This window comes from Acomys minous (assembly GCF_964271855.1).
Source record: "Acomys minous genome assembly, chromosome: 16".
Lineage (NCBI taxonomy): Eukaryota > Metazoa > Chordata > Mammalia > Rodentia > Muridae > Acomys > Acomys minous.
Window position 1 is genome coordinate 36,789,399 of NC_140498.1, and position 25,848 is coordinate 36,815,246.

A 25,848-nucleotide genomic window follows, 5' to 3' on the forward strand; every position below is an offset into this window, starting at 1 on the left:
CTCTCTACCCCGAGTGCCCTGTCACACACAGGAGGCTTCTTGGCATCCTCCACACATTTGCTCACACCACCCAGCTCTGGCTGCACTGCCAAAGGCTCAGACCTGATTTGAATTTGGGGTTCTGTCCGCTGCAGCTCGGCAAAAGGTTTTTGTTGGAATGGCCCTTGCTTTTCCAGTCTTTGAAGACAGTTCAACCGCACAGTAAAAGGCAGGTCTTTGCCACAACAAAAGGCAGAAATATCACCATGGAGTAAACAGAATTCCTTGGCCTCTTCAGAGCGTGTGTCAACATCTAATTTCCCCTCCCCTCAGTTTTCTCCTCTCTTCAGCCTAGCTCTTGCCTGCTGGGAGGAGCCTTCCTACTCTGCTACTGTGGCAGGTTGGGCCAGAGGCTCTGCTGCTCTCTGCAGCTCAGTCCCAGCAACAGGCGCCACCTCTAGCAGCTGAGGTAGCACAGGATGCCTTCCTGACACCACAGTCAGACACATGGAAAAGCCATTCGGCAGCTCCCAGCCCTCAGCCTGGCCCCTGGCACACACATGTGGCAGGCCATGGCTCCAGAAACAGGCCTTCCCAGGATGAAAACGTATGTGACATATGCAAAACAGCTTGATCTCAACCGAAGGCTGGAAATGCATCTGAAATGGGCTTGCTGAAAAGTAATTTCTGTGAAGCACAGCCGTTTAATACCACGCCTCTGACGAGCCCTCACTCCCAACCAGGCTCATAACATGATGGAAACCAGCAGTCACACCCCCACTCACCAAAGGCATGGTGTTCACAGGCACTGAGTGAGCATGTATGTGCAGGCGTGTATGTATGTGGGCATGTATACACATGTGCAATTTGTATGTCTGGACATGTGGGGGGGGGTACAGAAAGACGGCCCATACAGGTAAATATGTGGTAGTTTATGAGTTTGTGCGTAGGTCCTCATGGCATCTACGCTGGTCGTACCATTGCCCTCATTAGTGAACATTGGGCAATGGCTCTACATCCCTTCCCTAGGAGACAGTCACGGTCATCACGAGGAACTAACATCCACAGAGGAGACTGGGAGGTGGCCCTGGGTAGGGCTAAAGGAATGAGCAAGAGCTCAGCATGCGTGGTAGCTGGGTGGCAGGGACCAGTCAGTGTAACACTCCTGCTAGGAGGCCCTGTTTACCCAGAAGACACCAGTGAGCCTTTCCAGCTGAGCCTGGAGGAGGAGTACTGCCCTCGGCCTGAGGAAGCTCGCAGGCTAGCTGAAAACCCCTCTCCATGTTTCCCTCTTCCTGGTCCCCAATTCCTTCTAGTCACACACTGTGTTTGGTCATCTGTGGATTGTACCTTTCTAAGAATGTTTAGTGCATATAGGTTTTTCATTTAAGTCTTTAAAACAAGTCCCTTGGGTTGTGGCAACTAGTGGCTTGTGGCCTGGACTGTCTGTTTTGTTTCTTGGTGTCCACACGGGTGACATTTGGGGTCGTGTAGCTCTTTGATGTGTGGAAGGGTGTTCTGTGTTGATAGCATCGCTGACCTCTGCCCACTGGATACCAGTGCTCACCCCTAGTTCTAACAAAACGTTTCCAGATACTGTCTAATGTCATCTGAGGGACAAAGTCACTGCAGCTGAGGACAACTTCTCAAAAAGGTTGCTTATATTCTACCAATACATGATCCCTCATTGGAGGCAAGATGAGAATGCACAATGCAGTGTCCCCAACTTTACAAAGTGTCACCCTATGGGGACCACACAAGCAAGCCAATCAGAGAAGAAAGTGTCACCAAGAAGCCAGGACAGGGCACTAGGCACTAAGGCAAGGACCACAGGAGAAGAAACAAGCCTGGATTCTGTACCAGATAGCCTGGTGTCAACTCTTACAGAAAACTAGGGACACAGCCCTTTAAGACAAGAGGATTGCAGTGGTCCCAAAGCACAGAACAAGTACACAGAGCAGCCCAGTGAACTCCAGACCTGCCCCCACCCCCACCCCCACCCCCACCCCCTCCCCCACATCCCACCCCCTCCCCCACCCCCTCCCCCACATCCCAGCGCAGTAGCCACTTCCTCAAACTCTGGGACCAGCTCCCCTAAACACCATCAGCCAGCAAGAGCACTGCCTGGCTTGCCTTCTCTCTTTGGATACGACGGAAAGGCAAGCCAAGCGTGGTGGCACACGCCTGTTATCCCAGCACTCAGGGAGACAGAGGTAGGCGGATCTCTGTGAGTTCGAGGCCAGCTTAGTGAGTCTACATAGTGAGTCCAAGGCAGCCAAGGCTACACAGAGAAACCCTGTCTCGAAAACCCAAAACATGGAAAGGTAAGAGAATGACCCCTCGGGGCCCTGGGCATAGGCACCCATTGTCAAACCCATCCAAGCAGGAGCAGCCTTCCCGAGGCTGCAGAGTTCTGTTCTTAGCCTTGTGATTGCAGCCAGCCCAGCAGCGGGGAAACTTGGTGTACCATTCACATTTGCTTAATACGGCTCTTTCGGAGGGTCTAGGAAGTGCACTGTGCTGCGCTTTCCATTTTTTTGCTAGTCACCAGTCCCTGGGCACACGGCATCGTCACACCCGGGGCACTGTGGCTCCTAAGCAGCTGAATACCTGAGATCAAGTGCAAGGGGGACCCCAGCTGCCAGATTTCAGGGTGGGTGGGGGTGGGTGGGTGGGGGACGAGGAGAAATCTGGAATGTGTTTCTACTTACTGTCCATTCCAGTAAAACGAAACGATTTCTCCCCCAAACATGTGTTACTGCTTAGACCAGAAACTGTATATATTGGTCTAAATCCAGAACGGTCTATGTGACATACTGCTCTGTATGACAAAATTACTACAACCTGCATTCTCTGGAGAAAGCCTGGTGCAGTGGGGCAGGATGATAATTTGTTATACAACAAGAGTACATAATAATTTCATGTCAGTGTGGGCCAAGCCTCAGGGCTTTCAAAAGGAAATCTGGGGTGCATATGGATCAGAGCTGAATCTGTGACTCTCCCACCTCTCACCCCCCCCCCCCACTCATATGGTGAGTGATTAGAAAGGGGTGAGGAGACGATGGACTGTGTATGTAACATACCACTTCAAAGTGACAAGAGCGCGCGCGCGCGCACACACACACACACACACACACACACACACACACACACACACACACACACACACACAACCAGGCGAAGCTAAATACCAAGACAGGTAGCAAGATGGCGTTTTTCATGCACGAGGCATCAGTGACCAGCACGAGTTCCCCTACCAAAAGGAGGGCAGAGAAGCGAAGATACGGGAATGTTCCTCTTTCAGCGATGAGCTATAGCAAACAGGTCCAGAGCATAAGCCACGTGAAGGCCTCAAGACACCACCCCCACCCCCAAACCGCAGGCCCCTTCTGGCCCTTGTCTGAGCTAAGGTTTCTCTCCAAAGCCGGGCTCCGTTCCAGCGCTCTCATCTGTCCCTCTAAGCGGCTCCGACAGATCGCTCCACAGTACACGGATTCTCCTTGGGATAATGCCTTGGGAAGTAAAAAACCTGAAATCGGATCCAGTCGGAGAGCGTTACAGCAAAGCGTTTCTGTAGGACACTTCTCGCAGAGTGAGGTTGCGGGGTGGGGTGGGGGGGCGGGTGGGGAGAAGAACACGTGACTAGAGAAACCGAAGCGGAGTATGAAGCCGAAGGGGCTGCTAATGCGCTCAAGTGCGACTCCGACTCCATCTTCCCGGGTGCTGGGGAAAACATGAAAACACGCCTTTCCCTTCCCCCCTCTTTCCTTTGCTCGCTCACTCCCTTGTCTCGTTCCCTCTCACAGGACAGTTTGGCAAATTGGAGGGAGTGAGGGTGAGACCTGGGAAACTGTATGGAATTTTCTCTTCCTGGGTGTGTCCCCAGAGAGTGAGGGCTGTCAAACACCCCTCGGGTGACCCACAAGTCACACGTCTTACCAATTTTAAACTTATGGAAAATGCTTAGGGCCGCCTAAGGGCCTAAGCTGCCTTCAGCCTTCCTTAGGCAGCCGGACCTGGGTTTGGAGACCAACGAAAATCTATCTTCTTTGAGTTTTTTGGTTCAATAAAACCTGAAACATATTTTCCCTGGCACTTCTCCTCAGGACTTTTAAGCCAGCGGGTCCTTTCTGGCAAATGGGATCCATATGTCCCCATTCATTGACACCAAGCCACTAGGGTGCTGTTACGCAAGTACACTTTGATGCACAGACCGGAAGCGTATGAAGGAAGGGCCTTCCTTTCACAAACAGGAAGTTTTCTCTTCTTAGGGTGCATAGAGTGAGAGGCCAGCTCCCCCAGAATGTGGGAGGAAGCTTCAGGCTATGTTTGGCTTTTGCTTGGTGACAGCCCATCCCACCCCTTTCCAGCTGCAGCATCGCAGCAGCATCGTGGGGTAGCAAGGGGTTTGTGACAAGCCCCTAGGCCCTCCTGGTCACACCCATGGACTCAGCCCTGACCCAGAGTGGGCTCACCCTCTCCCTGGGTGTGCTTGCTACTTTGATGGGATGAAAATAGTCTGCGCTGAGAAGCTGGTTGGGCTTTTTGCCTCCTTTCCTTCAGGGCTACTGCATAGATGTGTCTTTTTTCCCAGTAGGGCCAACCTTGGGCAGGTAGATAGTATTTCCAGACCCCCGGAAATACTGTAGTCTGTGGTATTTGAATATGCTGACAGGGACATCAGGAAGCAGTCTGTCTCTTCTGAGGTTCAGGTGGACTCCACTGCTACCATTGGGCAGGAGACAGTACCAGAGGTCTGGACCTAGGCAAGCCTGGTTGTAGTCCCAGCTCTGTAGTCCCCAACATGGGGACTCAGTTTCCCCTCTTGTGAGCTTTTAAGGCCCAATCTTCTGAGCTGCTAGGCCAAAGCAGGACTGGAATTGACACCTGCTTTGTCCCACCCTTGCTTTCACCATCAATTGACCCAGTCCTCTCTTGGTTATCCCTCCTCCTCCTCCTCTCCCTCCTCCTCTTCCTCCTCCTCCTCTTGGTTATCCCTCCTCCTCCTCTTGGTTATCCCTCCTCCTCCTCTTGGTTATCCCTCCTCCTCCTCTTCTTCCTCCTCCTCTTGCTCCTCCTCTTCCCCCTCCTCCTCTTCCTCCTCTTCTTCCCTCTCTTCCTCTTCCTCTGCCTCCTCTTCCTCTGCTTCCTCTCCCTCCTCCTCTTCCTCCCCCTCCTCTTCCTTGTCCTCTTCCCCCACCTCCTCTTCCCCTCTTCCTTTTCTCCTCCTCCTCCTCCTCTTGGTTATCCCTCTTCCTCCTGCTCCTCCTCCTGCTGCTGCTGCTGTGTCTTGGGTGGAAGGCATGGGCTACATCCTAATCCCAGGAGGCCAGCCAGGGAGGAGGGTATGCCATAAGCCCAGGAGGAGGGTATGCCATAAGCCCAGGAGGAGGGTATGCCATAAGCCCAGGAGGAGGAGGTTTTTACAATTGAGCACGGACACAAAGAGTGCAGAGACCACAACTACTGCAGCAGCTGTGCTTGGATGTATGCCTGCCTCAGGGGCAAAGTCCAATTCTAGTTCACTGGCCTTTCCCCTCAATCCTGGGAGTTGCTGAGGGAACCCCCTAGTGAGTCTCGTCTTTGCTAAGGCCAAGATGAATACTTATCACTGGCGGCCAGGAATCCTGATGGAATGGGTCCCCAAGTCCAGTCCCAGTGTTTATTACCACACCCACCAGCTTCTCCTATGACCTGACATATGACCCGTCTTTCCCTATCTCACAGCCACTGACCTGGTACCCCTCCATCCTGGGCCTTTCGACCCCTCCCACCTGTGTGGGTCTGAGGCACCAAGACCTTCTGGGTCCCCATGAGGCTCACTTAGCCCAGCAACTGGCTAGAGAGCATCAGAGCTAGACCGTCAAAGGACTGTACCGCCACCTGTGCCTCCCCCTCCCCCGCAGTCCCACACAAGGGGACAAACATGTGACTTGAGTTAGTCTTCCATGACTAAATGTCACATAAACATTTCTGGAGCCTCTGGGAAAAGGCAAAGCCAGAGCAAAGAGGCCGACCTGAGAGGTAAGAACAGTGTCTTGGTGACAGTCTTTAAGTCCCTGGGCCCAGCCTTGCCTAAGACTCCCATCCTGGGACAAGGTCCCAAGCTGCAAAAGGCTGCAGGTCTACTGGCTTGCTTCACCCTTTCCTCACCCTTAGAGATTCTCCGTAACATCGCCAGTAAAACCAACGTGCGCCCTCAGCACTGCCTTGTGCAGCTGTCAGTCAAGCCCTAGCCTCCCTGTTCACCCCCGACTCTCAGGACACGCCTCCACCTCTTGTGTCTGGGAGGAAGGAAGGCATGCCTCACCTTCATGCCCGCACACAGGACCACACAGCTGTTCTGTACGCACACTGCCCTTGCTTCCAGGTCCCTGCCTGGAGGCAAGGTGGATTGTCTGTCGATGTGCTCTAAAACAGAAAGCCAGCGATTCCTGCCACCACCTGAGGACAGCTCTGGGAGTAGAGAACTGAATATGATGTGGGTGCTCACGCACACACATGCACACACACATACACAGCATCTCCCTGTAACCAAGTTCTTTGGGCTGAAGACCATGAGCAGCTTCCAGGTGGGCCACATGTTCAGACTGGAACCAGAGCTTCAAGCCGCTGGTGCAGAAGCCAAAGCGAACCTCATCACGAGACCTCAGCGAGCCGCCTGCATTTCTGAGCTCCAGGAAAGGAAGGGCTGACTTCTCTGAGAGCCGCTAGGAGGCCTGCAGGGGTGCAACTGAGTGTCGCCCTGCACACTACTCTCTACCTAGCTCTGCCCCTCGAAACAAGCCAGATCTTGGCGTCTCTTTAATCCTGGAGCCGCGTGCCCCCATGACAAGTTGCAAGGTGGAGAAGAGGATCATGGTTGCCAAACCAGTTCCAGAGAAGTTGAATATGGAAGTGTGCGTGTGTGTGTGTGTGTGTGTGTGTGTGTGTGTGTGTGTGTGTGTGACACTTCATGACTTAGAAAACTGCTGAGAGTAGACGTCAAGCATTTTCATTCTGAAGGGGATGGGCATGTGAGATAGTGGTGCATGACCTGTCTTGGTCTACCCACTCCACGTGTGTCGTATCAGAACGTGTGGTCACACACTACAGCTATGTACACAGAAGGCCGCTAGCCTGTGATGATTTGACAGTACAGTGTGCAAAGCGTCCCCCTGTGTCCATTCTGCTTTTTCTTTTTGCTTTTATCACAAAATTCAACAAATTACTCTGAGATGCCCCACACTCCTTATAAAACAGGCCCGTGTTTAGTGGTTTTGCCTGGCTGCAGGCTAGGGTAAGTGTCCTGAACACGCTGCAGATGGGCCGAGCGGGACTATGCCTTTTGGTAGGTCAGATGTCCCAGTGCAGTTTCATCTTACAGTGTGCTGTGGGTTATCAGGACGTGAGCCCGTGCCAATCAGACAACACTGGTATAATCACACTTGCAACGGTAAACAAGTAAAGTCTCAAAAATAGCGAGCAATGTTGACATAATTTCAAAGCCACATGTAAAGCTGAGCAATGCCTCCAGTCAAACTCATAGTCCTGCTGTGGGTCACAGACCCGTGGCCTGAACCAGCTGGTCTGACCTAGGTCAAAGACATATAGGTGTGTGTCGGGTCGGGCACAGTCAGGAGAGAGGGAGGGAGGGAGGGAGGAGGGAGATGGGTCTCTGTAGAAGGAGAAGGCCAGCCCTTGTGGGGAGGAGATGAAGTCCTGGGGGAATGTATATTGTTGACATTAGCACGGCCATGTCAAGGGCCCCAGTAGCTCGGACCCATGAGAATGGCAAAGCCTTCCCTTGCTCTGAGTACAGATGTTGGCAGTGTGTATAGAAAGTGTCAATCGCAGCTTCCACCACAGCTGTCTCCTCCCAGGTGACTGCTCCCTTACAGAGACCCCTACCAAGATTAACTAGCCACCGTGCTGGTTCAGGTCTATGCAGTTTTCTGGTTTTGTCTGCATTTAGCCTGTACACGCACGCACGCACACACACACACACACACACACACACACACACACTATCATCCCTATGTCTGTTTTTCCCACCCTTGGCCCCATAACACTATGCTGTGGAAACAGAGTGCCAGCTACCCAGGAAACTCTGAATTATAGCATGAAAAGGAACAAGTAAAATTAATTTTAATAACATGTTGTATTTAGCCCAATACATCACAAAGAAATCATTACAACATGTACACTCAATATAAAAACTCATGAGGCAAACCCATTCTTTCCATCTGCAGCTCTCTTCATACAGCACTGTGTGTTTTGTGTACAGAGGTCACTGCCTCCAGCGGGGGCCACAGCGGTGCCAGGCTGGACCTGGTGACTAGAAGCTGAACGTTGGGGCAGTGAGACCAAGTGCATCATGGGTGTCCAGGAGATGAACAAGTGGGGAATCTCAGGACTCTCACTGGGAGCAAGAGTGGACTTTTTAGATGAATGTGAGGAATCTTCTTTTTGACTAGATGAAGTCCCTACCCCTCAAGAGATGGCAGGACAATGAAGGTCACTACACCTGTCCCCCGTACCTGGCACTCAGCAGGCACCAAGAGCCCACTTGTGGAATGGATACAGGAAGACCGGCTGCTGTGTTCTGTTGGTCCACAGCAGTAGTCCTGATCTCTTCTTGTGGTGACAGGCCCTGTTGCGCATCTGATAAACACTGTGGAAACGCCTCCCCACAAAATCCATACAAACTCAAAATGTTTGGATAAAATTTCACATCTACAGAGTCTCCATAAACCATCTGCAGACTTCCTGGTGCACGGATCCAAGTAAGAGACTCATAGCTTCGAAAAGCCACTGCTGTTCCCAACAACTTGCTCATCACGTTTATGTTTCCTTTGTTGTAGAGGCATCTATTTAGTGAGGGGAACCAGCTAATGCTTCTCCAGTTAAGGGAGGTGCGACGGCTTTGCCAATGAGGAGGAGACTTTGGATGAGTCCAGAAGGACACCGATTTGTGCCACTGAACTTGGCTTTTCTTGCAGCACTCATAGGTCGGCACCATGTCACTGTCCCCGTAGATGAGTGTAGTGGTCACAGATCGTCCTGCCTCTTAATGTTCAAATAAGAGAAAATGCCTGAAAATAGGAAGCCGGCTATGGCTAGTGGTGCCTACACAAATGCACCTGCTCATAGCTTAAAGTTCATGAGATCCTGATAGTAATTATGTTTACTCATATTTCGTATTTGTTTCACATTTACTTATGTCCATGTATCCTGTCTGCATTATATATAGAATTATTGTTCTTATCTTATATTGCTATTTTTACATTTTATTGCATGCATGCCTCTGCGCATACACACAGGACTTCATGTGTGTGTGTGTGTGTGTGTGTGTGTGTGTGTGTGTGTGTGTGTATGTATATATGTATATATTATATATTTAGTTTACTGTTTCTTAGTAAGTCTCCTGTGATTATCTTAAATTTTATTTTAAATAGCCAAATCATAGACTTGAGGTATCATTTTTGCCTTTAATCATCCCTCTACTGCCACAATTTGAATTGTTTTCGATTACTGCTTTATAAATAGCACTGCAGTGAATAGCTTAAAGACACAAACACATTTCATATGAATTTTCATATTCATTCCACATTTTACCTTTGTCCCAGTTACAGTCCCCTGAGCAATACAGGACTCGCAGACTCTCTCTCTCCCTAGCAGAGCTAGACCACTGCAGGCACGGCAAGAGTGGCCTGGCCCTCTGGCCTCCACCTGGCCCTGCACTTCCTGTCCATGTCCCAGGCTCTCAGACATTTCCAGGCATCTGGGCATCTGGGGTCATTCCAGCACACAAGGAGCCTAAGACAAACGTTTTCCAAGTGAAGTGCCAAGTCCACCCAGGACCTCTTTTCTTTTGAACAGATGCACACTGGAGGTTTACTAGACTCTTGGGCAGCTCCAGGAGCTGGCTGTACAAAGGAGGACCTAGCAGATATGGTCCACTTTAGGGATGGACAGATGTGAGAGAAACAAACAGGAACTGAAAGAAAACATGAATGATGATTGGTGACTCTCAGTGGAAGGAAAGACAGGAGTGTGCCTGGTCTTAAGTGTAGACTCAATTTTCTTAAGCAATGTATTTTATTCCACACTTATTAACCGAGCATACATCACTTAAAACCCGACTAACCCAAACAATAGGAAAAGAGGATTAAGGAACACACTAACAAAACCAAAAGGATATCAGTTCCGAGGAACAATTCTCCTGGCGTAATCAGCAGGATTTCTTCTGCTGGAACCTGGAGTAACCAGAACCCAGAACCTCAGCAGGATCCGGAGCCCCGAAGCCTTCCCCCGAGCGGTTCTCTCTAGGAGCTTCTCGAAGTGGAGCAATGAACAGCCAAAACTATCCCAAGTCTCCAGAGGCCCCACCTCCAGTTCTGGGCCCATTTATATATCTCCTCCCAGAGTCTGTTCACGGGATCTTTTCAGCTGGCAACAATCAAACTACCACACAAAGTGGTCAGTCTTCTAGTGGATTAACTTCACCTGTTCTCTCACAAGACCGTTCCAATCCCACACTTGGGATCCTAAAAAACAGGTATATCTCTCTTTCACTTGAGACTCAAGAGCTATCAGTTGCAGGTTTCTCTCAATCTGTGGGTCGCAACCCCTTAGCGGGGTGTCCAACAACCCTTTCACAGAGGGTCGCACAGTGGCCATCCTGCATATCAGTTATCTACAATGCAATTCCCAACAGCAGCAAAATCACAGTTGTGAAGTAGAAATGAAAATAAATTTATGGTTGGGGGTCAAAAGCTGTTTAAACGGTTGCAGCTTTAGGAAGGTTGAGAACCACTGCCTGCAGCCTGCTGAACTCTCCCATCACCCCAAGCAGCAGCCACTGTCCTGTCCCCAGTCTTCTGCCCCTTTCAATCACCATAGCAACAGTTCTTTCCCTACAATATCAAGGTTCTTAACTGAAGGGCACATCTCCCCCATTGCTTCCATCCAGTCCTCTCAGTCTCTCTGTCTTTCAGGATAAAACCCAGGGCAGGTGTGTTGCACCAGTAAAGGAGGAATTGTACTGAGCCTCTCCCGGGACTGTTTTCACTTCCATGGACGATGCTCGGAAAAGAGCCGCAAGACCCATCTGTGTTCTCAACACATGGGAGACCTGCGTGGTAGAGTACTGAGTTGGAAAGGCACCTCTGCGGATCTGTTCCAGCCAGGGGCAGCATTAAGAGTGGGCTCGGGAGGCAGAGGCCACCTGATTTCTGTGTGCTGGAGGCCAGGGTAATCTACATTATCAAGTTCTGGTGCAGACCATGTTTCAGAAGGAAGGAAAAATGCCAACTTTAAAAAAGAGTGGGCCTGACAGCATTTGGTGGGGGGGGGGGGGGCTCAGGGAAGGGAACTGAGGTCCTGGGAGCAGTCAGTCCCTAATGCTGAGACATTCTCAAGCAGCAGAAGCCTCCAGGCTGCCTTGGGGGAGCCATGCAAGGAGATGGGCACCTGCCAAGAACAAGGGGGGAATCAGCAGCTGGCCTCATGGTGGTAGGATTGAACTCCCTTTGGCCAGCTCAGCAGCAGTATGGAAACGCCAACCCACAGTGGTGTAAGCGTAACAAGCTGAGTCCTTGGATGTGGCTCAGGACAGGCACAATGGCTAGGGCAGAGTGCATCCTTTGGGGGCTCTAGACAGTCTCACTGAGTCATCTGTGAGCATCTAAGGCAGGTGCCATGTGGTAGGTGATTGACAGGAATTCAACGGAGTAACTCGACTTGAGTTTTCCCAAAAATATTTTGCACCAATGGTGTGATGCTCTCCCCGGTTCTGTGGTCTGTAAGTCTGGCAGCATCAAACCCATCTGCCGCCCACAGGAGTTGCACAACTTGGCCTGTGTCACTTAGCCCTAGACCTGAAGTGTGCTCACTGGTCATCCTGAAGGAATCGCCAGGGTGTTTACAGCATCTATCAATATTCTGAAATATGAAGGAAAAGGCTTCAGGAAACATTGGCCTTACTGGACAGGTGAGCACTGTTAAAACCACAACGGTGCCATGGCGCCGTAGTCTGTGCAGATCCACGCATTTCGAACATTTCAAACTCAATAGTTCACAACACGCTTCTCCCATGATGTTCAAGAGGAGGAGCGCATAACCAGACTCCACTGAGCTCTCTTTCTGGAGATGAAAACAGTCCCAGGAGGGGCTCAGTGACATTCCTTTAACTGGTGCCAACTCTCATCCTGAAACAGAGACCGAGAGCGAGAGCGCCGAGAGTGATAAGAGAGCCGTGCCCTTTAGTTAAGAACCTTGACACTGTAGGGAAAGCATCTTCGTCAAGGTGGTTGAAGGGGAAAGCAGAGAAGGGAGGAACGGAACAGAAGCTGCTGCGGGGGAGGGGAGAGTTCAGCGGGCTTCTCATGATAAATGGCCTCAGGTGGGGCTTTGGGTGGGTGGTTTGGGGATAAGAACAGTATATGGGGTTTCTGAGGAAGTGTGGTCATTAGCCTTGATCACAGCATCATTTGAGAGGAGGAAAGACCTAGAGCCACTGCAAGGCCCTGACTGGCCCTCCCTGCATGCCCAGTGATGGCTCTAGAGTCTCCCTTGAAGTTGTCCAGATCGCCATCCACATGATCCCGTTGGGACCTTTCCACTGGCTTCTCAGAGGTTTGTGACAAAGATGGAAATTCTCTAGCTGTCAGAAAGGCAGCACCACCTCTTACCCGCCCCACCCCCACCCCACCTCCCCTCCCTGCCCCGCCTTCTTGATTTTTTTTTTTCCCATACAACATACGGTGCGTAGTAAGTGCTCAGGAACATTTCCCTGCACTCATTTATGTCCATTAATGGGATATAAAAGACTGTCATGGCAAAGGAGCCTGGAGATGGAAAAGAGAGAGGGTGGGCTACCTGCCGCCCTTGTTCTGGACACCTCTGTGCTCTGCTCTGAATCGGGGATTCTGATCCTACAAGAGAGAAGAGAGAGTGAAGTGGAGACACCCAGAAGCCTCTTGCTCATAAAAACATTTGCCTCAAGGCCTGGCTGGCAATAAGGACTGGATAAATGACATTGGTAAGCGTTCCAGGGCCACTGCTCTGCTCAGAGCTGCTAATCACCAGGTCACTGTCATTCTCCAGGGAGCATTTATATAAGGTTGCTAACAGGCTGTCGTCAAAGGAGTCCTGAAGTGCCAGGCCTGCTCCCCAGCCCCCCATATAGATGCTTGGCAGGCTCGAGCGCAGCCTGAACCCCCAACCAGATGTGTCCTGTGGTCTTCAACACTGGCTGCTCCGAGCCACATGTCACCCACATGATACTTAATGATGTACAGCTGGTCCTTTGGGCATCTTTGGCTTCCCAGAGTCCCAAGCCAGGGGATGATAACAATTAGAATAACATTTGCTACCACTGAGTGCTAGCTAGTGGTCTTAGTGCCAAGTAGGCCACTTTCTATGTACACAGACTCTGAGTGGGGAAGGACAGCTTTACTGCCAAGGCTCCAGTAAGTGATTTGCTTGTGTCCACACAGTGATGGCATGCAGAGGTAGGAATGTGCAGCCAGAGTCTCCGAGCACCGTCCTGCTGCTGTGTTCTGGATCACTGTCCCCATACTGGGGGAGGTGTATGGAGAGTCAAGTGGGAGTCGTAGGAGGAAGTGCTTAGGTCTCTGGGTGCACACCCCAAAAACAAAATGTGAGGTCCTACCCGTATTCTCCCTCTCTCCCTCTCTCTCTCTCTCTCTCTCTCTCTCTCTCTCTCTCTCTCTCTCTCTCTTATCCATTGTGATGTGCCAACTTCATCAGAAGCACACAGCAATAAGATCATTCATCTTGTCCTGGAAACTACAGAACCATGAACTTTGGTTCTACAAGCCATTTTCCTCCATGTCAGGTACTGTGTCCACTTCGCTGAAGCTCTGAAGCACATCTGTTCTCTGCAGCAACCACAGTGGAGGTCAGCAAGCATCTTCCAAAGCCACCCCAGCTGGCATCCACCTCACCTCTGAGTATGTGGGAAGGGAGACTCCCACTGTAGCCCTCTCTCAGGCGAGGTAGCAGGCTCCATGCATGCCCTGGCAACAGCAGCCTCAGTCAGGCCCCAGCTACTTCCTGTATCGTACCTCATGGTCTTAGGAGCGGCTTGAGATTAGCTTGTGACCCCAACTGAGGGGGCTCTGGCTGGAAGGACAGTGCTTGGCCCTGGGTCAGGTGACCTGCCCAGCCGTGAAGGACAGATGCTCAGCTCCCACCCAGTAGTGGGACAGTGGTGCTGTCTGTGTCACTAACTGTAATGGCCCATTGCCTCCTATTCACCTATCCACCTGCCCTGGCTTTCATTGCTTCTTCAAGCTCCCCCAGAACTCCAGAACTACGAGTGTGTGTGTCATGCTTCGTTCACGTCTGGCTCATGTGCCCCTGAATTAGCAACTCCTCTAAAGGCTCAGAGGCTAGATGCTTTAGCAGTTTGAGATTCTGTGCCTGGGGTGTCAGCAAAGCAGTTTAGGGGTGCAGGGAAGGAGGCCCAGGATGCCTGACGCCACTGTGGAGTTCCCAGTGGGTTTGGTATACTGTTGACTTGAGTTGGGTGCTGTCCTGGGTGCTGGAGCACCAGTGTTCCAACACAGAAGCAGGGCCTGCCTTAAGGAGCTGTCTGTCTTGTGCCTTAGGGAAAGCCAGCCTCCTGCTGCAAAGACACCACGCTGCAGAAGTCAACTCCGAGAGCTGATAGTTAGGTTTTGCAGCAAAATTTACAGCTGTCACTGCTGTGGGCTGATGAAATGCTTATGAGGGTGTGCCAGGTGCCATGAGGAGGTCACAAAGGACATTGCCCTTTTATAAATTGGGTATTTGGGGCTGGGGAGATGGCTCATTTAGTAAAAATACCTGAGTTAAACCCCAAGGCCAAAGTAAAACCTGGGTGCTATTGTGCACAGCTGTGATCCTGGCCCTGGGGAGGCAGAGACCAACAGACCCCTGGAGCTCACTCAATGTCCAAACCAAAGCAGTGATCTCCAGGTACAATGAAAAACTCTGTCTCAAAACTTAGGTGGAAGCCATGTGGTAGGGTAGGCCTGTAATCCCAGCACTCAGGGAGACAGAGGCAGGAAAATCTCTGTGAGTTTGAGGCCAGCCTGGTCTACAAAACAAGTCCAAGGCAGCCAAAGCTACACAGAGAAACTCTGTCTCTGGAAAAAAAAAAAAACCAAAAAACTTAGGTGGAGAGCAACTAAGACAGACACCTAATAGCGATATCTGTCTTCAACATGTGCGCATGTACATTTGTACACAAATGTATGCATACATACCATAAATAAATAAATAAATAAATAAATAAATAAATAGTAAGATAAATTGTTTCACTTTCAGCCTCCTCCTCTGAAATGGTTCCTGAGTCAGAGGGACACATTCCTTATACGAAACAGAACCCTGAGGAGAAAGTGTAAACTGACTTTATCATATTGCAACTTCATCTCCTTCAAAAGACAAGAAAACTAAGAAAATTGAAAGGCAAGTTGCAGAATGAAAGAACATTCTCCAAACAGCCACCTGACCCAAAGGTTAGTACTATCAAGCCACAGTGAGAGCAGAGGCCCCAGCTGGAGTGAGTGGGCAGAGGGGAAGGAAGCCATAGAGCCTGCACCAGGCAACTGAAGTGACCCTCTGCCGCCCATCAGCAGGGAAATAAACAAACTATAAGGAGGTTGTGTCATACCTGGGGAGATGGCTAAAATCTGGAATGTCCTAGAAGGCAAGTGGGGAAGCCTCTCAAGTGCTTAGGAACCACTGATGGAAATGGCCAGCCACTTGGGAGAGGAACATGGTGGCTTTTGGTTTGGTTTGGTGATTAGGATTTTTGAGACAGGGTTTCTCTGTGTAGCTTTGGCTGTCCTAGACTTGCTTTGTAGACCAGGCTGGTCTTGAACTCACAGCGATCTGATTACCTCTACCTATCAAGTGCTGGGATCAAAGGCGTGTGCCACCCCACCCCCCACCCCCTGCCCCAGCTTGGTGTTTTATTTTTTAAGTTAAACATATAGGCTAACAAGATGGTTCAGTGGGTACAGGTGTTGGCCTCCAAACAAGGCATTGACTTGAGTTCAGTCTCTGGGACCCACACAGCTGAAGGAGGAAACTGACTCCCAAAAGCTGTCCTCTGACCTCTACAGGTGCGCCATGGCACATTCATGGGCACACATACATGCACAATAAATAAGTAAATAAATATTTAAAAAATTAAACATAGCTTACACAGGCTTGGGGGAGGCGGCTCAGTGAGTGAGAGCATTTGCTATGCAAACATGAGACTGAAGTCGAGAAGTTTCCTTCACAGCTGGGTCTGTGCGCTCAGCTGACATTTTTCTGTCTTCGCCCAGGTTCTCTTCTGAAAATGCCGGGAACTCGCTGAAGACACAGAAGCCCAGAGGCAAGGTCGCATGGAGAAGCAGGAAGCAGCCAAGGAGGCTGGAGAGGTGGCTCCGTGCGTAAGAGCACATTCTGCTCTTGCAGAGGAACGGAGTTCAATTCCTAGCACACACATTTGGGTATCTCACAACCAACCACCTGAGACTCCACACCTCTGATCTATAAGGACACTCCCACATGTGCACACACAAGTGGGGGGAGGGGGAAGAGGGGGAGGAGGAGGAGCCATTGCCTCTAAAGCCAAGGCAAGAGAAGCCAGCCTCACTACCAGTCCCTGACTTGCAACCTCAGAACTGTGAGGCAGTAAATGTCTGTCTCTTCAGTTACTTCAGCCTCCTAGGCTGCTCCTCTGCCCCTAAACACCCAGCCAGACAACAGTTCTGTATCTGCCACACACCATCTGCAAGACATCACTCTGGGCCATGGAGCCCCAACCTGGACATCTGTGTTCCCAGAGTAGTGTCTAGCCTATGTGACAAAGAGGATTCACAGCCCTGTGACCAGCCTTTCTGTATGGTCTTTGTCAGCTCTGGGGCAGAGGACGGAAGCCGAGCCTTGTGCATGCTAGTGCTCTACCCTGGAGCCACACTCCAGCCTTTCTTCAAAAAACTTTTTTTTTTTTTTTTTTGGCAACCACTGTTTCAAGGCTGGCTTTGAACACGCACACAATGGCCCAGAAGGGCCTTGAGTTTCCCATCTCTTTCTGCCTTGGCCTCTGAGTCACAGGTGTGTACCGCCATACCTTGCTCTTTCTTCTCTCTTTATGATGGCACGTGACCTCCTCAGAGTCAACAGTACTGTCCAGGGTTGAAATTCGACCCTGGCCATCTGACCGAAGCATTGTGTGGCAGCGACTTTGCACTAGGCAGCAGCTACAGCAAGAGTGCCAAGCTCAGCACCTGAGCAGCTTGGAAAGCCAGCTCATTTCTACTTGAAACTTCCCCCAGCCCATGGGAGGCTTCCCAGCATTCCACTCGCAGAGAAATTAGACCTTAAAAAAACGGCTCATCCTGGGGAGCCTTCGCAAAGAAGCCAAGGTCTCCAAGGCTGGGCTCCACTTTCTTCCGTGAAGCTGTTGTTGACAGAGCTTCCCGTTTTATCCTGTAGTGATGGCGGGTTTTATTTCAGAGTGGGCACTATACCAGGGAGTAATGGGATCTTTGAAAATGAGTTCTTTTGGTGTCCAGCATCTGTAGCACATCATATATCTCCTTGAAAGCGACAGCCCTCCTCTCCCCTTGGCAGATGATTTATTCTCTCTTCTAATTCATGACCAAGGACATCTTAGAAGGCTGAAAATAAGCAACAGCACCCTTCTGCTTTGCTCTCTTTTGAGAGATGGCCTAACAGTTAAGAGCACCGACTGCTCTCTCAGAGGACCCATGTTTCAGTACCAGCACCACACCAGGTGGCTGACAGCCTTCTGTATGACCTCCAGCTCCAGGGGGCGTCTCATTTCTTTTGCCTCTGAGGATACCTGTCCTCGTACACACATGTCCCCACACATACACATAATTACAAACTAGAAACAAAGTCTTTATAATTTTTGTTTGTTTGGTTTTCAAGATGGAGTTTTTCTATGTAGGCCTGGCTGTCCTAGAGCTCTCTCTGTAGACCAGGCTAGACTCGAACTCAGAGAACCAAGAGTTTCTACCTCCTTACTGCTGGGATTAAAGGTGTGTGCCACCACACCTGGCATAATTTGAAAACAATTATTACTTGGGGTCTGAGGCCATATCCCAGCTTGCTACACAAACACGATTTTGATCCCCAAGGACCATGCTTTAAAAACTAAAAAGGTGGGTATGATAGCACAGTCTTGCAACTCCAGCACTGTGGCTGGAGAGGACAGGATCTCTGGGACTCAACGGCAGGCCAGCCTAGCCATTCGGTGAGCCTGGTGTCCCAGTGAAAGACTGTCTCAAAAAATAAGGTGGAAGCCAAGGCAGTTGTACACACCTTTAATCCCAGCACTCAGGGAGGCAGAGGCAGGTGGATCTCTGTGAGTTCAGAGCCAGCCAGATCTATCAAACGGGTCCAAGACAACCAAGGCTACACAGAGAAACCCTGTCTCCAAAAACAAAAACCAAAAAAAAGGTGGAATGTTCCTGAGGAAGACACGTGACCTCCTTAGAGTCATGGTTGACCTCTACCCTTCATACCGTGTCCATCTGCATGCATCTCTCCCTCTCTCTCTCTCTCTCTCTCTCTCTCTCTCTCTCTCTCTTATGCACATGACACATTAAAAAAAATTAGTCGTTTATTCAGGCTGGCCAGTGAAATCTAGGATGCTTTTCTATTCACGCAACTTGAGGCAGTTTCCAGTGTCTAAATCTGCCTAGTTAACTGCTGCAGACAAACCCCGAGTCTCTGTGTGCAGTATCTGTGGCACGTGCTATGTCTCCCCGAAAGTGGCAGCCCTCCTCTCCCCGCCGTGGGATGATTTATTCGCTTGCTGTAATTCACGGCTAGGAAAACCTTAGAATGCTCAGAGCAAGCAAAAGTGCCTGTGCAGCTGCGGCAGATGGCCTGCCCCCCAACACTAAGTGGGCCCTGAGCCACGGATCAGGCAGAAAGGGGCAGCCCCATCTTGAAGCCATTAGCACCTTGAAGGGGCACACGCTGGACTGGGATGTCCTTTCGAGACGCCCCAAGACTGGGCCGGTGCCCAAGCTGACCCGTGACCTCTGGAGTCGGCCGTCTGGGCTCCTTGCAGGCCCACAGGACTGGAGCCTCACAGAGGAGGGAAGGATGAAGTGCTAAGAGAGTCCTAATGAGCCGTGTTACAGATGTGTAAAACAGCTGGGGGGATGATGTCACAACCAACGATCCACACTCACCCTGCCGCCTCCGCTACTTGCTGCTCTTATTAGAACCAGACTCCGAGGAGGAGGAGGAGGAGGAGGAGGAGGAGGAAGAGCAAGAGGAGGAAGAGGGGGGATGAGGTGCACCATCCCAGCTCCACCACCTTCTGGTCCTAATTAGGTAGGCTGGGCCCCAGCTGCGTCCCTGGCCTTACCAGGTGATTCCAACACATCAAGGTCTATATGCCAGACAGAGCCTGCCCCTGAGCGTCAACCATCTCTGGAGGGGATGGGGGGGGGGGGAGGATGAATTTGTTGCATGATAAACCCCACGACCACTAGGTGTCTGGGGAGAAAAGTCTTTAGGGAAAAGATCTGGCTCTGCAAAGGATGAGGATGATGAATTGCAAATTTTGAGTGCTTTCCAATGGGGTGCAGTTCTCACAGGGGCCCAAGTCTGATGTTGTCAGGGGCCTGAGGCTTGTTTTCCAAAGTGAAGACAAGGGATCATCCTTGCCTCTTGACCTTGAGCCCCGCCCCCACCCCCAGCCCCTTTTCTAAGCTGAGAAAGGGACTATCTAACCGCCTAGACTGAGAGACTTGCTCAACCCTGAGAAGACTGTTGGTGACAAAACTGGCTCAGACAGTCACATAGCTGGGAAGAGAAGTGGCACTTCCTGGCCAGGCTTCCTCAGACCCATCACCACTTCCCAGGCAGGCCCCTGCACTTCCACCTTAGCATTATGGGGGACCATGCTGCTACTTTCTGCTCACTCTCGTTTGTTGGTTGGTTTGGTTTCACTCGGATCTTTTCCCTTTTTTAGGGAGAGAAGAGGGAGGTGGTGGAGTGTGTGGGTGTTTGCCTGCACTCATGTGTATGCCTTGGAGACCAGAGAGGGGGTTCAACCCCCTAAAACTGGAGGTGTGCAGAACTGTGAGCAGCCAGGTGGTCCCACGTCCTTTGGAAGAGCAGCCAGTGCTCTTAACCACTAAACTATCTCCCCAGCTTTGCTCTTTGAAACAAAATTTTGTTGTAAAGCCTGAGCTGACCTCAAACTTGTGATCCTCCTGCCTCTGTCCTGAAAGTGCTAGGATTACAGGTGTGTGACACCACAGTGGTTGACTTCTGGTTTATTGTTTATATTTTTTTATTTTTTGGTTTTTCACGACAGGGTTTCTCTGTGTAGCCTTAGCTGTCCTAGACTAGCTTTGCAGACCAGGCTGGCCTTGAACTCACATCGGATCTGCCTGCCTCAGCCTCCCAAGTGCCAGCATTACAGACATGTGCCACTGCGTCCAGCTAAATTTAATTTCATTTTAAAATACATTTTAGTTAAAATAAAATCATATCCTTTTCTCCCTTCCCTTTCCTTCCTCTGGTTCTTCCCATGCCTTCCTCTCAAAATGATAGTCTCTTTATTATTGTTGTTGTTGTTGTGTGTGTGTGTGTGTGAGAGAGAGAGAAGAGAGAGAGAGAGAGAGAGAGAGAGAGAGAGAGAGAGAGAGAGAGAGAGAGCCCACAAATATATAAATACGACCTGATGAGTCTGTTTTTCTTGTTGTATATGGTTTCAGGGATGGCCACTTTGTATTGAATAACCAATAAGGGGGATCATCCTTGGGAGAAGCTCACTCTCCCTCTCCAAATACTGACCTCCATAGTAGATGCCTCTTCCCCACCAGACTGTGCTCTGTAGAGACAGAGCCATCCTTGGCGTGCCAACTATTCGCAGATGTCACTACAGGTTGTCTCTACCAACCATCCCATTTTCTTTCTCCTCGCTAGCTGAGTCAGGGTTTTGCTCTGAGTTCTGCCTCTCCTCCAAGCAAGTCAGGAACAGATCTTAACTAGTGCAGGTCACTCCTGGTGCTTGACTGGGAAGTAAATAGCTAGGAGACCAACTGGAAGAGTCTGGAGAAAGTTTCTCCGTGTTCAAAATCAAAACCACAGGATGCATTAGAGCGGCTAACATCAAAAATTCAAGTGACAGCAGACGCTGGCAAAGCTGTAGAGAAAGAGGAACACTCCTCCATGGCTGGTGGGAGTGCAAACTTGTACAACTACTGTGGAAGTCAATCTGGAGCTTTCTCGGAAAATTGGAAATAGCTCTGCCTCAAGACCCAGCTATACCACTCCTGAGCATATACCTAAAAGATGCTGAACCATACAGCAAGGACACTTTCTCAACTATGTTCTTAGCAGCTTTATTCATAATAGCCGGAAGCTGGAAACAACCTAGATGTCCTTCAACTGAAGAATGGACTAAGAAACGGTGGTACATTTACACAATGGAATACTACTCAGCTATTAAAAAACCAGGGAATCATGCAATTTGCAGGCAAATGGATGGAACTAGAAACAATCATCCTGAATGAGGTAACCCAGACCCAGAAAGACACACATAGAATGTACTCATGCATATTTGGATTTTAGCCGTATAGTACAGGATAAACGTACTATAATCACAGACTCAAAGAAGACAAGTAACAAGGAGGGCCCAAGGGAGGATGCTTAAATCTCATTGAGAAGGGAAAATAGAATAGATAGTTGAAGAGAAGGAAGAAGGTAGGAGAGGGAACACAGAGAGAAATGAGGGTGGAGACTAGACCTGGGGAGACTGAGGGGTGGGGTGGGGAGTGGACAGAGGGCCCACAGAGAGAAGAGAAACCATGGACGTGGGGGTAGGGAGCATCTCTGTGACAAGGTGGAGACCTAAGACCCAAGACAAGGTAGGCTTTTGGGAGGACATGGGGGTGACTCCTCTAGCTGAGACTTCTAGTAGCCGGGGTCATGAAGACTGAAGAAAACACCCTCTAACTAGATAGGACTCATAGTGGAAGGAGGGGAACACCAAGCCACCCACAAAAACTTTGACCCAAAATGTACCTTGCCTATAAGATGTGCAGGGATAAAGATAGAGCAAAGATTGAGGGAATATCCAACCAGTGCCTGGCCCAACCCAAGACCCACCCCATGGGAGAGAGCCTACCTCTGGCACTATTAACAATATTCTGCTACGCTCACAGACAGCAGCCTAGCATAGCTGTCCTCTGAGAGACTCCACTCAGCAGGGTATTGAAACAGATGCTGAGACTCACAGCTAAACATTGGTCAAAGCATAGGGAGTTTTGTGGGAAAGTGGGGGAAAGGATAGAAGGACCCCAAGAAGATAGGATCTCCGCAAGAAGACTAACCAGGACCCAGAGGGGCTCGCAGAGACTAAAGCACCAACCAAGGACGATGCATGGACTATACCTAGGCCTCCTACACATATATAGCCAATGGGTAGCACAGGCTTCATGTGGCTCCTCTAGTAAGGGGAGCAGGGGCTGTCTCTGACATGGACTGTGTTGCCTGCTTTTTGATCACTTCTCCCTGGTTGGGCTGCCTTGCCAGGCCACAGGGGAAGAGGATGTGCACAGTCCTGACATGACTTGATGAGGCGGGCTGGGTTGGTGGTGGCGTTGGGTGCTTCCCTTCTCTGAGGAACAGGGGAGGGACGGTGGGGGAAGTGGGAGGGGGGCTACGATCAGGATGTAAAGTGAATAAATAAATAATTTATAATTAATTAAAAAACCCACAAGATGAGACCATCTCTCCTCTTTGAGTGTCGTATCTGCAGAGGACTCTTGGGACTATAGTAGCTGGTTGGGACTAAGAAGAGCCAGCCTAAGATCAGGGCTACAGGGAAAAGAGCAAAGATAACTAGACCAGGTATATCTGGCGATATATAGGTTGGGTGACCGGAGTGATTGACACTCATTTACTCATCCTGCTGCTTTATACTTTATAAATATCTATCAGACAATGGGAATATGTACAACATCAAAATGGTCTCTGCCCTTTAGAGCGCCCCCTAGTGAGGAAAGCAGACCTTAAACAAGCAGACAGGGACTTAAGTGACACGAGGTGACTCCACTACCCGCTCACTTATTTTTGCTTGTAATGATTAGCTACTAGTCATTTGGGAACTCTAATCTTTCAGAAGTGATGGCATAACATTAGCATGACAGCCCTCCTGTAAGTCACCATGGACACTGCACAGAATGGCTACTTCAGACTAATGGGTACCTTACCTTGCTACCCAAACAGGCAGAAACTGGGGAAGGTTATCTAGGCTTTTGCCTTGGAATATGTCCCCGTCTGTGTGCCCCCAGAGTGACCACAACTTGGCAAAAAGGCAAAAGTCACAGATGTGACTCGGGCAAAGGGATAGAGGCTGGAGCTGCCATGATGGACAGGAGGAGGTTGCAAGTGTGGACCTCAGGAACATGCATAAAAAGTTAGCTCCAGATGCATCTTGAGCCCTGCACTCTGTGTGCTGAGTGAGGAGTGCAGGGTTCTCAGCAGAAAGCAACACCTGGGAAGTAGGACAAATTAAGGTTGTTTTCCAGCCCGGGGGTGGGGGGTTGAGTTTGAAGTCTGAACTCAATCAAGTTAACTGTTTACTGGAACAACAACAACAAAAATTATTCCAAGTATGAGAACTAAGCCTAGGGTCTTCATTCCTCAAAAATCTCCTGACTACAACAAACCATTTCTAAACATGAAAATCGAAACGAAACTGTTTCTTGTAGGGAAAAAGAATCATTAGAAGCCGGCCCCCACCTCAGGCAATCCAAAAGTTGCAACTAGCAGAGAAAGTTAAAGCAGACACTGTAAATGTTTTCAGTGACTTAAAGGAAAGCATCGCCACAATGACAGAGCAGATGAAGAATTATAGCCCAGAAACTGAAACTATTCACAAAGAAAGAAAAGAAAGCCCAGAAATTCCAGAACCAAGGATTACAATGTATGAAGTGACAATTTCACTGCATAGACTCAACAGAGACATAGATGATACAGAAAGCATCAATTTGCTTCAAAATTGGCTTCAGAAAGGGATGAAAAATCAGAGTGTAAAAATGCATCAAAAGTGGTCTCTGTACGTCTGCCTGGAGGTTTAGTGAAAATCAACACAAAAGAAAATCATCAAAAACCCAGTCAGGAAAAATTCCAAGAAATTACTTCCAGGCACAACACAGTGTAAGTGCTGCAAAACCAAAGGTGAAAGAACAAATTTAAAGCTGCTAGAGGAGAGTAGTGATGCAAAAAGCCAAATATATATATATATATATATATATATATATATATATATATATATATATATATATATATATATAGTGTGTGTGTGTGTGTGTGTGTGTGTGTGTGTGTGTGTGTGTGTGTAGCCACTCACCTAAAGCAGCTACGGCCAGAAGACAGTGGAAGGTCATATTTAAAATGCCAACGAGAGATACTGGGACTGAATAGGGAGCCCTGGGGTTGGTTCCCAGCACAGCAAGTGCAGTGAGATGCCCAGCAGTTAAGAGCCTATGGTGCGTTTGCAGAGGGCCTGAGTTTGAGTCCTACGCCCCAAGTCAGGTAGCCTACAAGTGCCTATAACTCCTGTTCAAGGGAGTCTGTTACCCTCTTCTGGCCTCCTCAGGAACTGCACTCATATGCATAAACCCACCCACCCACACACAAAATTTAAAAATAAATAAAATATTTTAAAGAAGCAAGTAGAGTGCTAGCAGGATGACTCAGTGAGTAAGGGTGCTTGCTGCCACACTGGATGACCTGAGTTTTAGTCCTAAAACATGTGGGTGAGAGGAGAGAAGGAACTCTTACATGTCATCCTGTGACCTCCACAAATGTACACACATACACACACACACACACACACACACACACACACGCATGCATGCACAGACACACACGCTTGCATGCACGCACACACAAAAAAATGAATGCAATAAAATGATTTAATGAAAGTAAACATTTTTCTTAAGCTAATAAAATATGTACAATTATTTCTTAAAACACAAGAAATGATTATCTTACTCCTCGCAGGCTGAAAGGAGTGGTGTCAGACGGAAGTCTAGGCCCACATGAAAGAAAACAATAACTATGTGAGTAGACACAAATGATTATAATTTCCCACTGTCAGATTTTTTAATATGGAAATTTAAGGAAGATAATCCTATAATGGTGCTTTCCCGCATGAAATTCCACCATGAAAACTCTGAGATATTGCTGTCCAGTCAAAGATGTACAGTGTCTAGGGCCAGTACACAGAAAACGAAAAAAATATACCTAAACACTGATGAATGCAAATAAGATACTAAAAAGCACTTACTAGCATTCAAATATAAAAACTGTGAAGAAAAAAAAATACAAAACGGAGCAAGTTTAAGGAGGAAAAAAAAAATCCCACAGGCCAAAAGACAGCCACACCAATATTTACATTAGATGTTAGTAGTCTAAACCCACTTCAATTAAAAGGCAGTGATCACTAGCTGTGTGGGAAGGAAGGGGCATCTACATTTTGTCAGTAAGAAACTCTAGCTATGAAGATATAGAGAGCTAAAAATAAAATAGATGATAAAATATATACATACAAAGAGTGGGACTAAAAATGTGCCTTGTTTTGTTAAGTCCAGGCACACTAGACTTTAGGAAGAAAAGACTTAGCAAAGATTAGAAGGGCCGTTGAAAACTGGTCAGAACTGGGAGTGGTGGTGGATGCCTTTAATCCCAGCACCCCAAGGCAGAGGCAGGTGAGTCTCTGTGAGTTTGAAGCCAGACTGATCTACATGGTAAGTTCCAGGACAGCCAGGGCTTTGTAGAGAGACCCTGTGCCAGACTGCCTATCCCAAAAGATCAAGA